Source organism: Apostichopus japonicus, chromosome 2 (assembly GCF_037975245.1).
Source record: "Apostichopus japonicus isolate 1M-3 chromosome 2, ASM3797524v1, whole genome shotgun sequence".
Lineage (NCBI taxonomy): Eukaryota > Metazoa > Echinodermata > Holothuroidea > Aspidochirotida > Stichopodidae > Apostichopus > Apostichopus japonicus.
The window spans coordinates 20,852,765-20,867,841 of record NC_092562.1 but is presented as its reverse complement, the minus strand read 5'-3'; the positions used below and the strand labels follow the sequence as shown (position 1 = coordinate 20,867,841).

Sequence of the window (15,077 nt, the reverse complement as noted above, 5' to 3'; positions counted from 1 at the left end):
TCTGCCATGTACTGTACATCGAAAATGAAGACCTTGAAAGAAGTACGGCGTTTGACCCAACGTCTGGGACCATACTCTTTTATGAAATGACATATTAAAGATCATAAATATAGCCATTTTATACCATTATTATTACTATTATCAAATTTATACATGTAAGAACGACTTCAAATTGAAAGCTTACATATGAGGATGCCATTTTTGTTCATCTTATTAATTAGGCTGTGAGAGTGAATAATTCTGTCTTCGGATTAAGAAACATGAGATGTAGATGATGCTGAGCTATATGTCAGCTTTCAATAAGAAAGTCAAAACTGGGTATTTACTTACTGTAGTTGTGTCATCTACTACTACTGTTTATGAAAAGAAACGGCGCACTAAAAATACATTAGGACAAAAACACTAAATTGTGGCTGATGACAGCCATCTCTTGCAGACCTGACAGGAAGTAAATTCGGGGAGATGTGTCTCATCATCAAAGTAATCATGACATAGATGTAAAGCTCTGTAAAAGCACATTATCATGAGATAGCACTCTAAAATACAAAATTTGATTTGAATCTGTTTATTTATGTATCATTACAGGATGGTGTTCTCTTTTAAAGCACAACATTAGGTTTACATTACTACAACTACATTAGGTTTATTTAGTGATATGATCAAAATCATCAGAACAGACTACTGTCTTTTGTCAGATGTCCAAGTTTGCATTTCCTTAGCTTTTTTTTTGGGGGGGGGGGGGGAGTGGAATAAATATTCCCACAGCAAATTTTTAAGATGTTTGCTATTTGTCCCTCGGCCAATCAGGCCTTACTTTTTGGTTGTCTGAACAGCAAATTTGGTTGTCCAATGAAAGGAAGCAAAGTCACAACGACGAGTACGTACACTGTAGGAGAGATGTGTAAGTTTGGTGGATAGAACACCAATATGTACACTTCCGGAGAGATGTGTAGGTTTGGTGGATAGAACACCAATATGTACACTGTAGGAGAGATGTGTAGGTTTGGTGGATAGAACACTGATATGAACAGTACACTGTAGGAGAGATGTGTAGGTTTGGTGGATAGAACACTGATATGAACACTGTAGGAGAGATGTGTAGGTTTGGTGGATAGAACACCAATATGTACACTGTAGGAGAGATGTGTAGGTTTGATGGATACAACACCAATATGTACACTGTAGGAGAGATGTACTGTATAGGTTTGGTGGATAGAACACTGATATGTACACTGTAGGAGAGATGTGTAGGTTTGGTGGATAGAACACTGATATGTACTGTACACTGTAGGAGAGGTGTGTAGGTTTGATGGATACAACACCAATATGTACACTGTAGGAGAGATGTACTGTATAGGTTTGGTGGATAGAACACTAATATGTACACTGTAGGAGAGATGTGTAAGTTTGGTGGATAGAAACACAGGCTATGAAGATGATACCAATTTATCACTGTGCAGGTCTATCTGAGGATATTTACTTACAATGCAAGCTGAATTTGATGCGAGCACAGTACCGTACATACTGAACTGTACTGTTCTTTGAATCCAAAGCTGATTTTGGTCGTCTCAGGCGACCGCTAAAAATTTGCCCGGAAAATATACATTTTCAAGATTGAAGTCAATGATAGCCATTTCATCCTAAAAATTAACATAATTCTCACAATAATAAAGTCCAAATAAATACCGTTCATGTAGAGCTCTGATGCTTGCACCATGCATCATCAGAGTTCCCAAAGTCATTAACAAGGACAACTTTGTGTAATAAACTAATATGCCAGCTGTGTAGAGATGAGAACACGGAGAGAAACTTGATCTTTAGATTTGTTTATGTGATAAAAGTTGACTGACATGAGTAACTGACTGCAAACAAAACAAGATTAAATTTAATGCTGAAAAGGCCGAGGGAAAACATGTCATATCAACCAACACTATATTTAAAGTTGTTAGAACATGTTGTATGCTGACTGCATTGATGGACAAAGTCAGGCATATCTGGGCGATGGTGGTTTCAAGTTTTTCCATCTGAAATGGAACCAAATGGCAAAAAAAAAAAAAAAATGAGCTGAAAACTATCAAATGGATAGCCGTCTGAAGTGAGGTGTATAGTTTATAAGCCCTTCGGCTCCTCCCAAAATTTACATGTGGCTGCAGGTTTAGCCTCGTAAAATAGTTCCCTTCCAGGCGGATTTTTAATATCAAGGCTATATATTTTATCCCGGCTAAATAAAGCAAGAAACTTCTAACCATTATTCATGTAATTGTCATGCAATAAATTTCCATGCAACACATTTCAGAAGTTTTACAATGTTCAGTACTTATACGGTCTTCATTTTGCATTGTACAGTAACACATTGCATATCCTGATCTACTACATACATAGTTATTGATCCATGATCTTTGCCTCGATGATACTAATTACGCCTTTTGATGAACAAATGACTCGACTCGATCAGCCTGCGACTTTACTGTGAAACCAGTGGACAAGAAAAACAAAGCAACAAGAAAAAAAGAAAAAAAAAAAACTTTCATTGCTCTTGCAACTGTTGTTCTGATAAACAATGGCTGTGGTTACTAAGCCATCAAATTATTACCCCAAATGACAGTTTGCTAAAAGCTCCCAGAATACAGAGTCGTCAAATTTTTAGTGCGTGCATTATTTATATCAGTATTATCTTCCGTTCGTTATACATGCTTGAACCTCCCGAGCATTTTGAGCACCGATTGTTACGAGGACAAGTTATCGGATAGACCACTTTCGGTTATTTATTTGCCCGGTTAACATTTTGAATGTTCCAGATCGAGCGCCACACGTGAGAATTGAAAAAGAAAAAAAGAGATGATTTGAGGTCACGCTTCTGTATATCATCCTGTCAACTCGATAAAAAAAAAAAGAAGCTGCTCGATTTCTCGACTACCCCGTACGTAGTTAGCTCTAGTAGGTAGAACGCACGGCGTGCGATCAATAAGGCTCCGCCAATAACGTTGTTACAAGACATTTCGACGATTCCTCTGCCAGTATTTCACAGCCGATAACGATTGCCAGTCATATTCCACGACTTTAATGACCCAGGTTACAGTTTGTCATTTCAGATTAACTGCCCGTGCGGAGCAACTGCTGCATCTTAAAGGAGCACGTCTCGAAAGTTTATAATCAGAACTATAAGTACTCATTCTACATCTTTAAAGGTGATGCCATTTCAAGTACAGTCAGGGGCACCTAATGACAATCAATTGTTTCATTTCATCTTTCTTTTGTTTTCTTGTGTTTGTGTGTGATTTGCTCTTTATACATGGCAAAGGAGTAGGGATGACATGGATATTCATCACAATTTAAATATGAACTGTGTGAAATTAATTTCGCTTCAACCTTTACCAGAGCTATCGCTGTAAATTTTAGTTTATTGCTTCCATGAATTGCTAGCACTACTCCAAATTTTTTGGGTGAAAATTCGGGCAATATGATGAGAATTTTTCGGGGCACCTACTGAAAGAAGAATAATTTGCAGTGTGTTTGTCACTGTTTTCGGTGAAAATTCAGGCAATATGCTGAGAATTTTTCGGGCACCTACTGAAAGAAGAATAACTTGCAGTGTGTTTGTTACTTTTTTTGGTGAAAATTCGGGCAATATGCTGAGATTTTTCGGGCACCTACTGAAAGAAGAATAACTTGCAATGTGTTTTTCAATGTTTAAACTTATATTATTAATATCATTGTTGTACGACTTCCTCAATAATTATAACCAATATGGAAGGGAACCAACACGAACAATGATTTTATGTTATCGGCATGTGATGTAATAACCAATGAATGCATGTATGATATACACATTAACATGTTGAATGCTCGCCGAGCGCGAGAAAAATTTTGCTTATATTTTTCGGGCAAGTCGTTACAGCCTCCCCAAATCAAATTAGGCTCCTACGCCTATGACTCGATAAGAGTGCAAAGCCAGACAGCAACACATGTATACAGTACAAGACACAAATCAACTGGATGTTTTTTTATAGTTCATAGTAGTGGAAATGTGAGGGCCAATCCACTTTTACCTTGGAGTTGGAAGGCAAAGGAAGGTGGGAGGCACCTTTGGCTTAAATCCAATGATGTAATGACTATAGCTGTCCTCTTTTAGAGTGTCGTATGATCTTTTGAAGCATCTTTAACTGAAAATTAACTAAAAATCAAAATAAAACAAAACTGTTAGCAAACTGTAAAAGGTAAGTGGACCTGACGTTTCGATCCTAGAAGGATCTCCTTCAGAGGGTGAATGGAAAATTAAATGAAAATGACAATGACAATTAACTGAACAAAGGAAAAACATTCTCTACTGTACAGTAGATATCACAGTTCTTTTTCACTATAACAAAATTTGTTATCGAAGTTCATATATTTATGGTGACGCCCCTGTATTTTTCAATATTTTTCAAGATCGCTTTTGTTTCTACTGTGAATGGAAGTTAAACATAATCCTATTCAAAAAAGACTGTGCCAAATATAAGGAAAAAATCTTATAGAAAGTATTTACTCAACAGATTATGCAAAAGCTAGGTCAAAGCCTGTCAAAGCAAGAAAGACTGATGGATTCGATTATTAGTGAGCATGAATAATGGAATAAATATAACCATCTCGGACCACGCCTAATTTGGATGTACTGAACTTCTTTCATTCTGTAAATTCTATAATACCATTTACTACTCAAAATAATAAATCACTTTAGCAAAGAAAAATATATCAAATTGAATCAAGTCATTATGGTGATCACTATGTGCATACATGCAGTAAGTAAATAATTAGTTTTTGTCTGCAAATGTCCCAACACACACATTTCATGTTTAATTTAAATTTAATTTAATTTAATTTTAAAAAAGAAGGCCAATTCTGTTGTTTCTTCCAACCACATTAATACGCAATAGAAAGAACTAAATCTGTACAGTAAGACTCTATTCAAGTTTATCAAAGCTTATACTGTAGGTAAAAGTAAATCTGGTTCCGTATTACTTGTAGACCACCTGTATGAAAGAGGGGAGAATGTAAACTCTACACCAAATTGTGAACGACTAGTTTAGCATTTCTAATCATAGCCACCTATGATATATGAAATACTATCACAATTTAGGGACTTTTTCTCAAAATCCCTAATTTTGTGGGAATATTATGGGAAAGATGTCAGATTGCAAATTTCTTTTATTGCCAGTCCAACTGGTACAGAGATGCCTCTCACATGGATGGAACTTTTAACCCATAAAAAGTTTTCAAAATTTCATGCATCTCATGGCCAAACAGTTTCTGATTTTTAGAATAATTCCACCTATTACAATAGCTAGCTATCTGTCTGAACACATGACATACATTCCTATGTAACTCTATTCGTTACAGCATCAATTGGTAATATGTAAGCACCATGTTCAGCCAATGCTTGGGTCAACCCTACAAATCTTCTTCATTCTGAATCAACATTACAGTATTGAGGAATTCTTATTTTAACTCCTCTCAAATCTCCCCCCCCCCCCCTCTTTTTGCAAATCAGTGATGATTTCCTTGTTAATACTGCAGGAGTCTCCTTTATCATGTGAAATACTGAAGTACTATCTGACTTCAATGCTGTGTATCTCTGGTACAAAACTTTCCCTATAAGGTTCTTGTCCCAATTATACCAAGCATTTAACAGCTGTGAATTTTGATACTCATTATTAGCAAGATAGCCTAGAGTGGTTCTCTAATTAGAGCAAAAGTATCTCTAGACTCTAGAGAAACTTCCAAGTTAATCTTCTTAAAAGCTACTGTACCAGTCTGTTTTGATCCTAGGACTGGTGCTTGAGCTCTTGGTTTCACGAGGACCCTGAAACCACCTGTGTACCTTTATTCTTGGCACTTTTGGCATTTGGGCATACCATGGAGTGAGAGGCCATCTTGTTTCTTTTAGTGAAGAATGTGCATGAGGACTCGTGCGTGTGGAGGACCAAATTATCACCACCTGTACCTGTGTCTGTACAGGATAGGCCTGCTTCTTAGATCTCTCTGCATTTGCCAAAAGTCGGGAAATTAATAGATCCATGTAGGTCTGATGTGATCTAGTATTTAAGATTTACTCACTAAAGCATTAGATTCCCTGTGTGAGGCAGTATACAGTAATAGGATGGTTAATCGAAAAATTTAAACAAGCCCAAAAAATTGAGATCCAGATGATAACAACCAACCAACAATAAATTCATGAAAACAACTTCGTCACTGGAACATTGACTTCTAAACAACTTCTAGAGCGTATTAATGTATGCACAGTTGGCATATATTTTTTCTTAGATCTCTCTGCATTTGTCAGAGGGGTCCGGGAATTAATCAGTCCATGTGGGTATGATGTGATTAAGTATTTACGATTTAGTCAGTATGAAGGAAAGTAATAAGGATATTATCCATGGATCTAAAATTATAAGATTCCCCCCTCTGATTTGAGGCAGTATAATAAGATGGTTAAATTAAGAACTCACAGGGATCCAAACTTGAGATTTGAGTGATAACAACCAATAAATGAAAAACAACTTCACCACTCCAAATATCGACTTCTTTAACAACTCTGAGAGCCTACCATACAAAGTGTACATTGTTATTGGCTAACAGTATTTACTTTTGTACAGATTTCTGAGTCTTGAGCGACTTGCTAGACAAAAATCACGACAATTATAGCGACACAAAAAGGTTGTGATAAATGAAGTCTACGTCTCAAGTGCCAATAAGGTTAAGTAGTCACTAAATTGTCCACACGATGTAATTAACGGTTTCGCTCTTCAATTGACTTAACACTACCCGAGCGATTTATAGCACCACGGCGTGATAAAAGAGGCCAAGAAATTCCCTCTGGCTGCCAAAATATTTTATGGGAGACACTTTAACTTAGAGATGCGCGTTCACGTACGATGAAAAGTCTTTCGGCTGGCATAAGGTCATGGCATGATTTAAAACTGTCGAGAAAAGGCTGGATGTTTGAGAGGATGAAAGAGGATCGATCAAGTTTGACATCGAAATCATTCAACATGTCCACTACTTTACGGCCTCATGACACATACGATACTAGTCCAAATAACCAACCAGGAATGTTCGGAAGACTTTATTTGGCCATATGTCTGCAGTTTTACCTTCAACTGAATGTTCTTTTTGAGTGGACTAGCATGATCATAATCTCAGAAACTTACTGGTCTGTGGATTTACGAGCGATGATACTTACCTGTCTCCAGTCTGCTTATATGCACTCTCCTCATTTACCTAATCTGCTAAGTAGTTCACTGGTAGTGCTGCACCCTCAACCCATCTGAGACTCCGCCCACTGGATCGTCCTTCCCGAATATATACCCCGTCAGTGCAAATATGCTACCACTACCAGTTAGCAGGTTAGATAAATAAGGAAAGTTCATTTAAGTAGACTGGGGGACCAGTCAGATGGGAGCTAAGTAAATCATATGTTACAAGGTTGTACACTGCATATGCACTGGAATTCCATCAGACCCCATTCCGAGATCTTGATTTGTGGACAGTGGTATATTACATACATTATACATATATACACCCATACATACATGTATACGGTACACTTTACTGCAGGCACATCTGTAATGTTTAGTATTAATTAACAGTAAATGAACGACAGAACATTAAGTTGATGAAGCCCAGATGTTGGCAGTCTCTACAGGCATGGCATATTTGTAAACAGAAGCGGTTAATTGTTTACAAGAAGTTTGTATCCTGAAGTTACCCTAATTGAATTAAAGTATTGATTATGTTTAGACTACTTTATGGCATGCATTGCATTACAGTGTATTGAACCTACGTGCTGTGCACTGTTGATGAGTTGCTCATTATCAAGTGTACGTCAAATAATGCAACATAAGGCACAAACATAGTTTGGTTGGAAAATATTGAACAAGAAGGCAGTATTACAGAAAAGGTGGTAGGATTATAAGAAGCGACACATAATCCTTACTTCATGGTGCGGGGGTAACTTAAGAGTGATGATACCGATAAAATTATCCAGACTTATAGAAACAAAGTGGATACCGTAAATTCTAGCATGAAACATTACGGGAACATGCAGGTTTAATTCTGAGTGGCAGATCCAGAATGGGTAGAAAGTGGGTGGAATCGTGGTTGAAGGATTGAGTGCTATAAGGTTATCAAGTCAGAATGTTAAAGTAAATGGGGGAAGTGCAGAAGTACTGAGTAGCCTGGAGACAAGGTAAAAGAGGAGCAGTAATGTGCTTGATTCACACAGCCTGATGAAAACGCAAACGTTGATTGTCACAGCATCTTTAATAAAACATTGCATTTGGGATTTTATTGACACCAATACTGTAGCTGTGCATGTGTATACTGGATGTAGAATTCATAGTACATTACATATTCCCATACATGTACTATTCATATAGGTGTAGCTATATACCAAGTGTTACCATACAGAAAGTTCTTTCTGTCACATAATGTACTGCACAGTACTGCAGAGAATGTACTGTACTGACTGTACTGTACTAAACTGACTGTACTGCACAGAATGTACTGTACTGTACCCTACCGTACCATACAGAGTGTACTGTACTCTACTGTACTGTACCGTACCATACCGAGTCTGGGAGATCACTGCTTATACTATACTCTAACTCTCTTTGATGACCCTCAAATGAAACTCAGCTGAGCCAACCTTTGATCTTACATGCCAGGTCACTAACCAAACTACCTGTTACTTCCATAGTACATGTATTTCAAAGTTCAAGATACATAATGAGTACTGTATTCCTAGTAGGAAATGAATTCCTTTAGGTCTATATATAGATATTTGGATAAATTATTGAGCTATGAAGTATGCACCAAGTGTTACAATGCGCAACTTGAACCCTCTGCGCGATAGAACCACTCTACACTTAAACTCGGGAAACTGCTGGTAAGGGTCCTTCTTGACCTCCAGAGGCATACTAGCAGGTCACTACAAAACCAAATATAGTACAGAACCTGTTCCTTCCATACCTACTTTTCAAGTCCATGGTTGGTTTGTGGGGGTCGAGTAAGGCAGTGTTGTTGTGCAAGAAGTGGGCGGTTTCCCAACTCTTGTCGTCAGTCAGGGAAGATACGTTCAATTGGGGTTTTCTTTACATTCAGTCGAGAAAGATCTAGACCATACTGTACATTCCTTACCTTCAGACTCTAATTTATGGTGTAAATATGCCACACAATGCACCATTTAATGTTTCAATCCCTAAATTTGTTCAGTTGGTGGGAAAAGGGGGGGGGAGGGAGGGTACCCCACACAATCCTACATGGGTGTTTACCCCAATGACCATAGGGCCGGCGACTGCCTACTATATCAAGTCCTGGATCTGCCTATAGCTGTCCCTTCCATAAAGGTTCCTACCATCGCCTGAATCAGTCAGGGATTGAAGCATGTCCCACCCCACCCCCTTCCCCAAACACACACACCTTTGAAATCCTGTGCATCTCACTGAAACTGAGGTACAGTACCAGTACAAATGACATGCTAGTAGTTACACATAATCTAAGTTGAAGAGATTTGAATTTGGCAAACAGTACATTAGTTGCATACTGTATGATCAAGAGCAAGTCTGCACTGTTCTCTGAAGAAATTGCTACTTTTACACCTACAGTACATGCACTGTAATGTCAACGAATTTGACCTTGACAATGCAGACGGATCTATTATTAAATTACCTGTTAAACTGTACAAATGACTGAAATTATTAATGTCTGCCTTAATGGACATTCACCGTATACAGTATATACGTATATACTATACCAACTGTGCAAATTTTACATTTTTAGCAATTTACGAACAAAATGAATTCTTTTTCACATCAAAACTCAATTAACTGACAAACACTGGAGATGTGAGAGTTCCACAAATCAATATAAATTGCATTTACAATCTAAAAATACTCTTTGCTTCAAACACTTCAAGGAAAAAGGCACAATTAAGACTAAAAGCAAGTAATAATCCATTATTGAAAAATATGCAAGTCGCCTTTTCGCAGGCAACACAAAAGCGGCGACTAAATTGACTGGAAATTTTGCCACAAGCATTAATCCCCCAAAATTCTAGGTCATCTCAGTCTCTTAACCACTGCCATACATACCAGTTATTAACTTTTTGTAGTTAAAAACTCTTTAACAATCCTAGTCGTTGAGATTTCTTATCGAAAAAATAAAATGCCAGTTAAAAATTTTTAGCTTTACAGTAATTTCTATAGTATAAGGACATGTACGGTTTAAGGCAAAGACATATCAATTTTATCTCACTTCCCATGAAATGTACGTCGCAAACACTACAAAACTTTTCCTCCTTCGAGAAGGCACATTTGACTGACCAGTACGTAGCCTCAGAGGCACTGAGAACCAGGTCAGGCTCTGGGGACAATTATGTCCCAGGGCCCTATATAATCAATCCAGCCCCTCCATACTATCTCAGGGCCCTCAAATTGATCCTGACCGAGTATGTCCACTTCTTACACAACACCACAGTTCTTCCAGGGATCAATACTTGAGTTTTTAATACTAATTCAAGAAACTAATAACATACAGTATTTGGTACACACATGCAAGTTTGCTGAGTGCTGAAGGTGTACAAGACATAACCTTGCACACCTTCTTTCTTCCCACCCCCCCCGCTCTCCCCCTCCACGCCTCAAAATGGGAAGAAAAAATATATATAAGAAAGACTTACTAAACCGTCAACAATTTGTTTTACCAGACCAGAGCGCCCTAAGACATTTTTACCAGCTGCCCCGACTTGATCATCATCTTCTATTTTTTTACCGAAATCAAAATGTTTAGCGAAGAAATAATCGTGCTCTCGAAGTTAACTTTAATGGCAAACAGTAAATTATATCTAAAGGCTAAAACTGATCATGACATTGATTCTCTCCAGCTGATGGCCTTGAGTTTTACCCGTAGAAAGCTAGATAGATCCAATAAGCAATAGTGTACAGTAGATTGGCCAAACTGTTAAGAATGCCTCAGGTTTGCTAACTTTAACAATAAACAGAAATTTGAAGTCTGTTGATTAACACTCCCAAACTGGCACTTTACTTAATCAATTTTACAGCAGTACCACGAAAGCCACGCAATGGTCATTTGTTATCCGTTGGCTCTGAAAATCAAGAAGGGTTCAGGATGGAACTTGGTCATGTGTGGCACTGTTTACGCAGAGCTGCCATAGGTAATAGCTTTCTTCAATGCAACTGATTGAACATCAATCCCCACAATTTTTCATTCCCAGCTTGTTTGTTTTTACTCTTTCTTCTTTTTTTTAATCCGAGTGTTGAAGAATATATCTAATTATCACCGACTTGCTATGTACAGTAGAGTAAGTATCATTAACTAATAGTTTGAATTGATGTTTATAATATTGAATGAGGTTACGTTGCTTCTGTGTGAATGTCAAAGGTCATTTAAAAATAAAATTCTGATCAGGTAATTCCTAACATAAATAAAGACTGTCAGGTTTGATAAATCGTAAGAATTAAAATTATGAAATGAGAGAATAAATTTGCTTGATATGAATACATTAAAAGTACCACACCGCCGTTCCTGTTCAGTTTCCCATAACAGTACATGGTTTTCCACAACAGTACATGGTTTCCACAACAGTACATGGTTTAAGTAAAAACATGTTTATAATTTACAGGACCTGTATAGAACTTGCAATGAACATTAGTTGTAAAAGACTGGATTCTAAGAATATATAAAAGTCTACTGTATGAATAAAGAGGCAAACAGCTAGGTCTTAAAAGCAGCTATTTCGGAATTAACGTTGACACATCTTCGAAGCTTATTGCCACCAAAATGCCATCGTAAAGTAGGCCATTTATATACCTTGACTAGTCCATTTTCTTCTAAATAACAACGTAACAGTTAGAAACACAACTGTAAGTTTTCGGTTCCCTTTACATGTATTTACTGATCCTGCACTGAAAAAGTGTCCATACAACAAACCGTTGTGGTTGAAATCAAGTTCATTAATGATGAACCGTTGTTAGCCTTCTTTTATAAAAAAAATTGCAGGAGGACATCTTGGTTTGATCATTGGGGCTCTCCAGTGCTTTAGCCGGGGGCACTGTCATATATTTCAGGTCCTAATGTCCATGTAATGATCTTTACTGTTTACAAATCTCTGAATCAAATTGATCACGATCACGTAAAAGGGCACAATATTAACACAAGCTTGTGAGCATGCAGTGTTATTTGATTGCCGAAATGCTGGATGATGGACTCAAAAAGCTTAATTTACAGGATGCAGTTTTGCCGAATGAAAAATATGTTTTAGAAAACATACTGTAATTTCTTGTGCTTCAACCGGTTTGTTTGACTTTGAAATTGCGATAAATTTTTCAAACGATTCCTTCCAATTATATTTGATCTCAAAGGAAACAGATTGTAATCAATTGAAAATTTCAAAGGATACTGTACTGATATGTAGTCCTTCATATAGGTGATGTTAGATGAAATTCATAGAGCTATTTTTCAATTTTCAGACTAATGCTAAGCCAACGAGAAATTTATGAGAAAGCCTTCAGATTGGTAGATTCATATAAAGAAATGGGACGTCACCCAGAGGTGGGTCAACAGAAGGGGGGGGGGGTGCAGTGCGAAAAATGTCACCAATTTTTGTAGGCTAGGAAGGTAGACCAGAGTGCTTATGTATGAGACATAGCAAATAGTTATATATCTCAATCACAAACACAGCAATAGTAAAAGTAATGAAATAGTTGCAAAGATAATGTGACAACCAAAGGCAATGTTAAAGTTTGCACTCTATTCCTCTATTCGCATTGATTTGTTGTTTCAAGGTCACGTATGCACATCACATAATGACAAGCACACAGGTACAGTAGATCTACAGATCAATTGAAACAGATCAAGTGAAATAATTTTTCAGCTGCTTCCCATTTACAAAACACAATCAAAGCACAGATCTGTCACATTTTAATACATTTCATTGAGCACATTCTTAGATTACATGAAACAGAAGGCCTACCTTTACATGCCAGTCTTTACATCATTGTATTAATGGCAAATAACTAATAAAGACTAGTAGACTACTACTTGTGGTTTAGGGAATACTGGCTAAAATTACAAGTGCAAGATTATGTTTCAACTGCAAGGTTAAGGTTTCCACTAAAATTTCTAATGTTCTCTCTCTTACTGTACACATGTACATAATATCTATCACCACAATCTGATATAACAGGCCTTGTGGAAGAAACTGCTGGTAGCTTGAATGACTTATGTATGTATGACTATTGTACCTGCCTATATCCTTTGTGTAATCACAATTATTGTGTAGCTTATTACCTCTGTACTGATATAGTACTATCATACATACTATTGGTTTTAGCTTGCTGATGTCACAGCTCTAAATAACAGCTAGCATGTAACCGCAGGATAGTTATTAGAATTACGTTTGTAAACAACTACAATTTGCTGGGGAATCCAGAAATGTAATACTCCTGAAGACCACTTAACAAATTTATCATGCCATTATTATCAAATTATGTTTCGGCAGATTTGGAGCTTTCATGTGATTTATGTTTCAATTTCTTTATTTTTCAATTTCATTATTCCAGTATAAATTATAAAAATTATATATAGGACAAGCTATAGAAACTTCTCTATCTTAAGCTTTAGAAACTTCTCTATCTTAAGTTATTTAATTTAATTAAAAACATTATTTATCCTCTTACCACAACCCCTGCCCCACCCCCCTCTCCCATCCCGGGACTCACTCTCAACAATTGGTCACAATGCTTTATTTCAGCATCTCTTTAATTATTATTATTGGTTAAATATAGATGGCACTATTGATTTTTCTGCGTTTGCTCTTAGTGACCGCATCTTTTTTGTCCATTAGCTACTTATACTGCAGGTTTCAGGATGTATGATCATAGCATTTACTAATGATAGTCACATTACACGAATGTCGAATGCAGATTATGGGAGTTGAGCTATCAAAAAATATAGGTATAAATGGAATCAGAGTAAATAAACAAATGATAAACAAAAGTAAATATGGGTATAGACAAATGGAACAGTAGCCATATAGGTATCAGAGTACAAGTTTGGAACAAGTTTTTTGAAGATGCTGTAAGCAGTTTTACATGGCACTTCTAAGAATGAATCGAAATATTTCATAGTCAATTGATTGCTGTAATGTCTTGAGTGTTCAACTGTTCTAATTGTATCAGATTGGGTCCTTCCAAGCAGAAAACACTTTTTTTTTTACCCAAAATGTGGAATACCTTTGGGTAGTGGATCCAACACAGTTTGGCCAAAAATGCAAGAAAATTGCCACACTGAGCCATGATGAGCTTTTAGCCATGGTAGAGTAAACTGCACAAAAGTTGAGTTATAGGCAACTTTTTTATTCAATTTTCTTTTTTTAAATTCAACTTTATTTCAACAAACAATGTTCAAATAATTTACAGTGATGTGTTCATACTGTAGACATTAATGTATGATAAACGGTTGCTCAGGGATTATCATGACAGGTTGAAGTGAAAGTAACCTACAGCATTAAATCACACTGAGACTGATATTTTGGGAGTACAGATAATGTGTTGTCATTTATAATTTTCTAATTTGCTCATCAGCCAGATGAATCACTATAGTGCGATATACAGGCTGACATAGCCTTTAGCCTACAGACCTCAAAATTCAGGGTATTTACTGGCTGCCAGTGCCTTTCACTGGCAAAAAAAAAACAAAAAGCAACTTTCTACCCACAGATACATGTTGCTTTATTTTGCTAACTCAAGCAAAATGCCAATGGAAAATGGACTTCAGCAAGTACATTTTGTTTGATATAATTTACCATTGGCTTAGAATGAGACCTACAGTAGCTGGATGTATGGCACAAAAGATCAGTAACACAAACCTGAAATTAATTTCTGGTTAAACTTTTAGAAAAATAGAATAAATTAGAAATACACACATGTGTATATATTCTTTCGGGCTAACTGCAGCAATCAACTAAATATTTCTCAGTCTTTTACTAACAACAACATCAAACTTTCAGAACAAAATGAGCA

The 15,077-nt window shown here is 36.7% G+C and overlaps 1 protein-coding gene across 4 annotated transcripts in view; it reads right to left on the bottom strand.

The window, feature by feature from the left end:
- The window catches only part of LOC139981757 (serine/threonine-protein kinase NIM1-like), a 103,195-nt gene that overhangs the window by 87,259 nt on the left and 859 nt on the right, over positions 1 to 15,077 (bottom strand). The gene's annotated exons all lie outside the window — the stretch shown is intronic.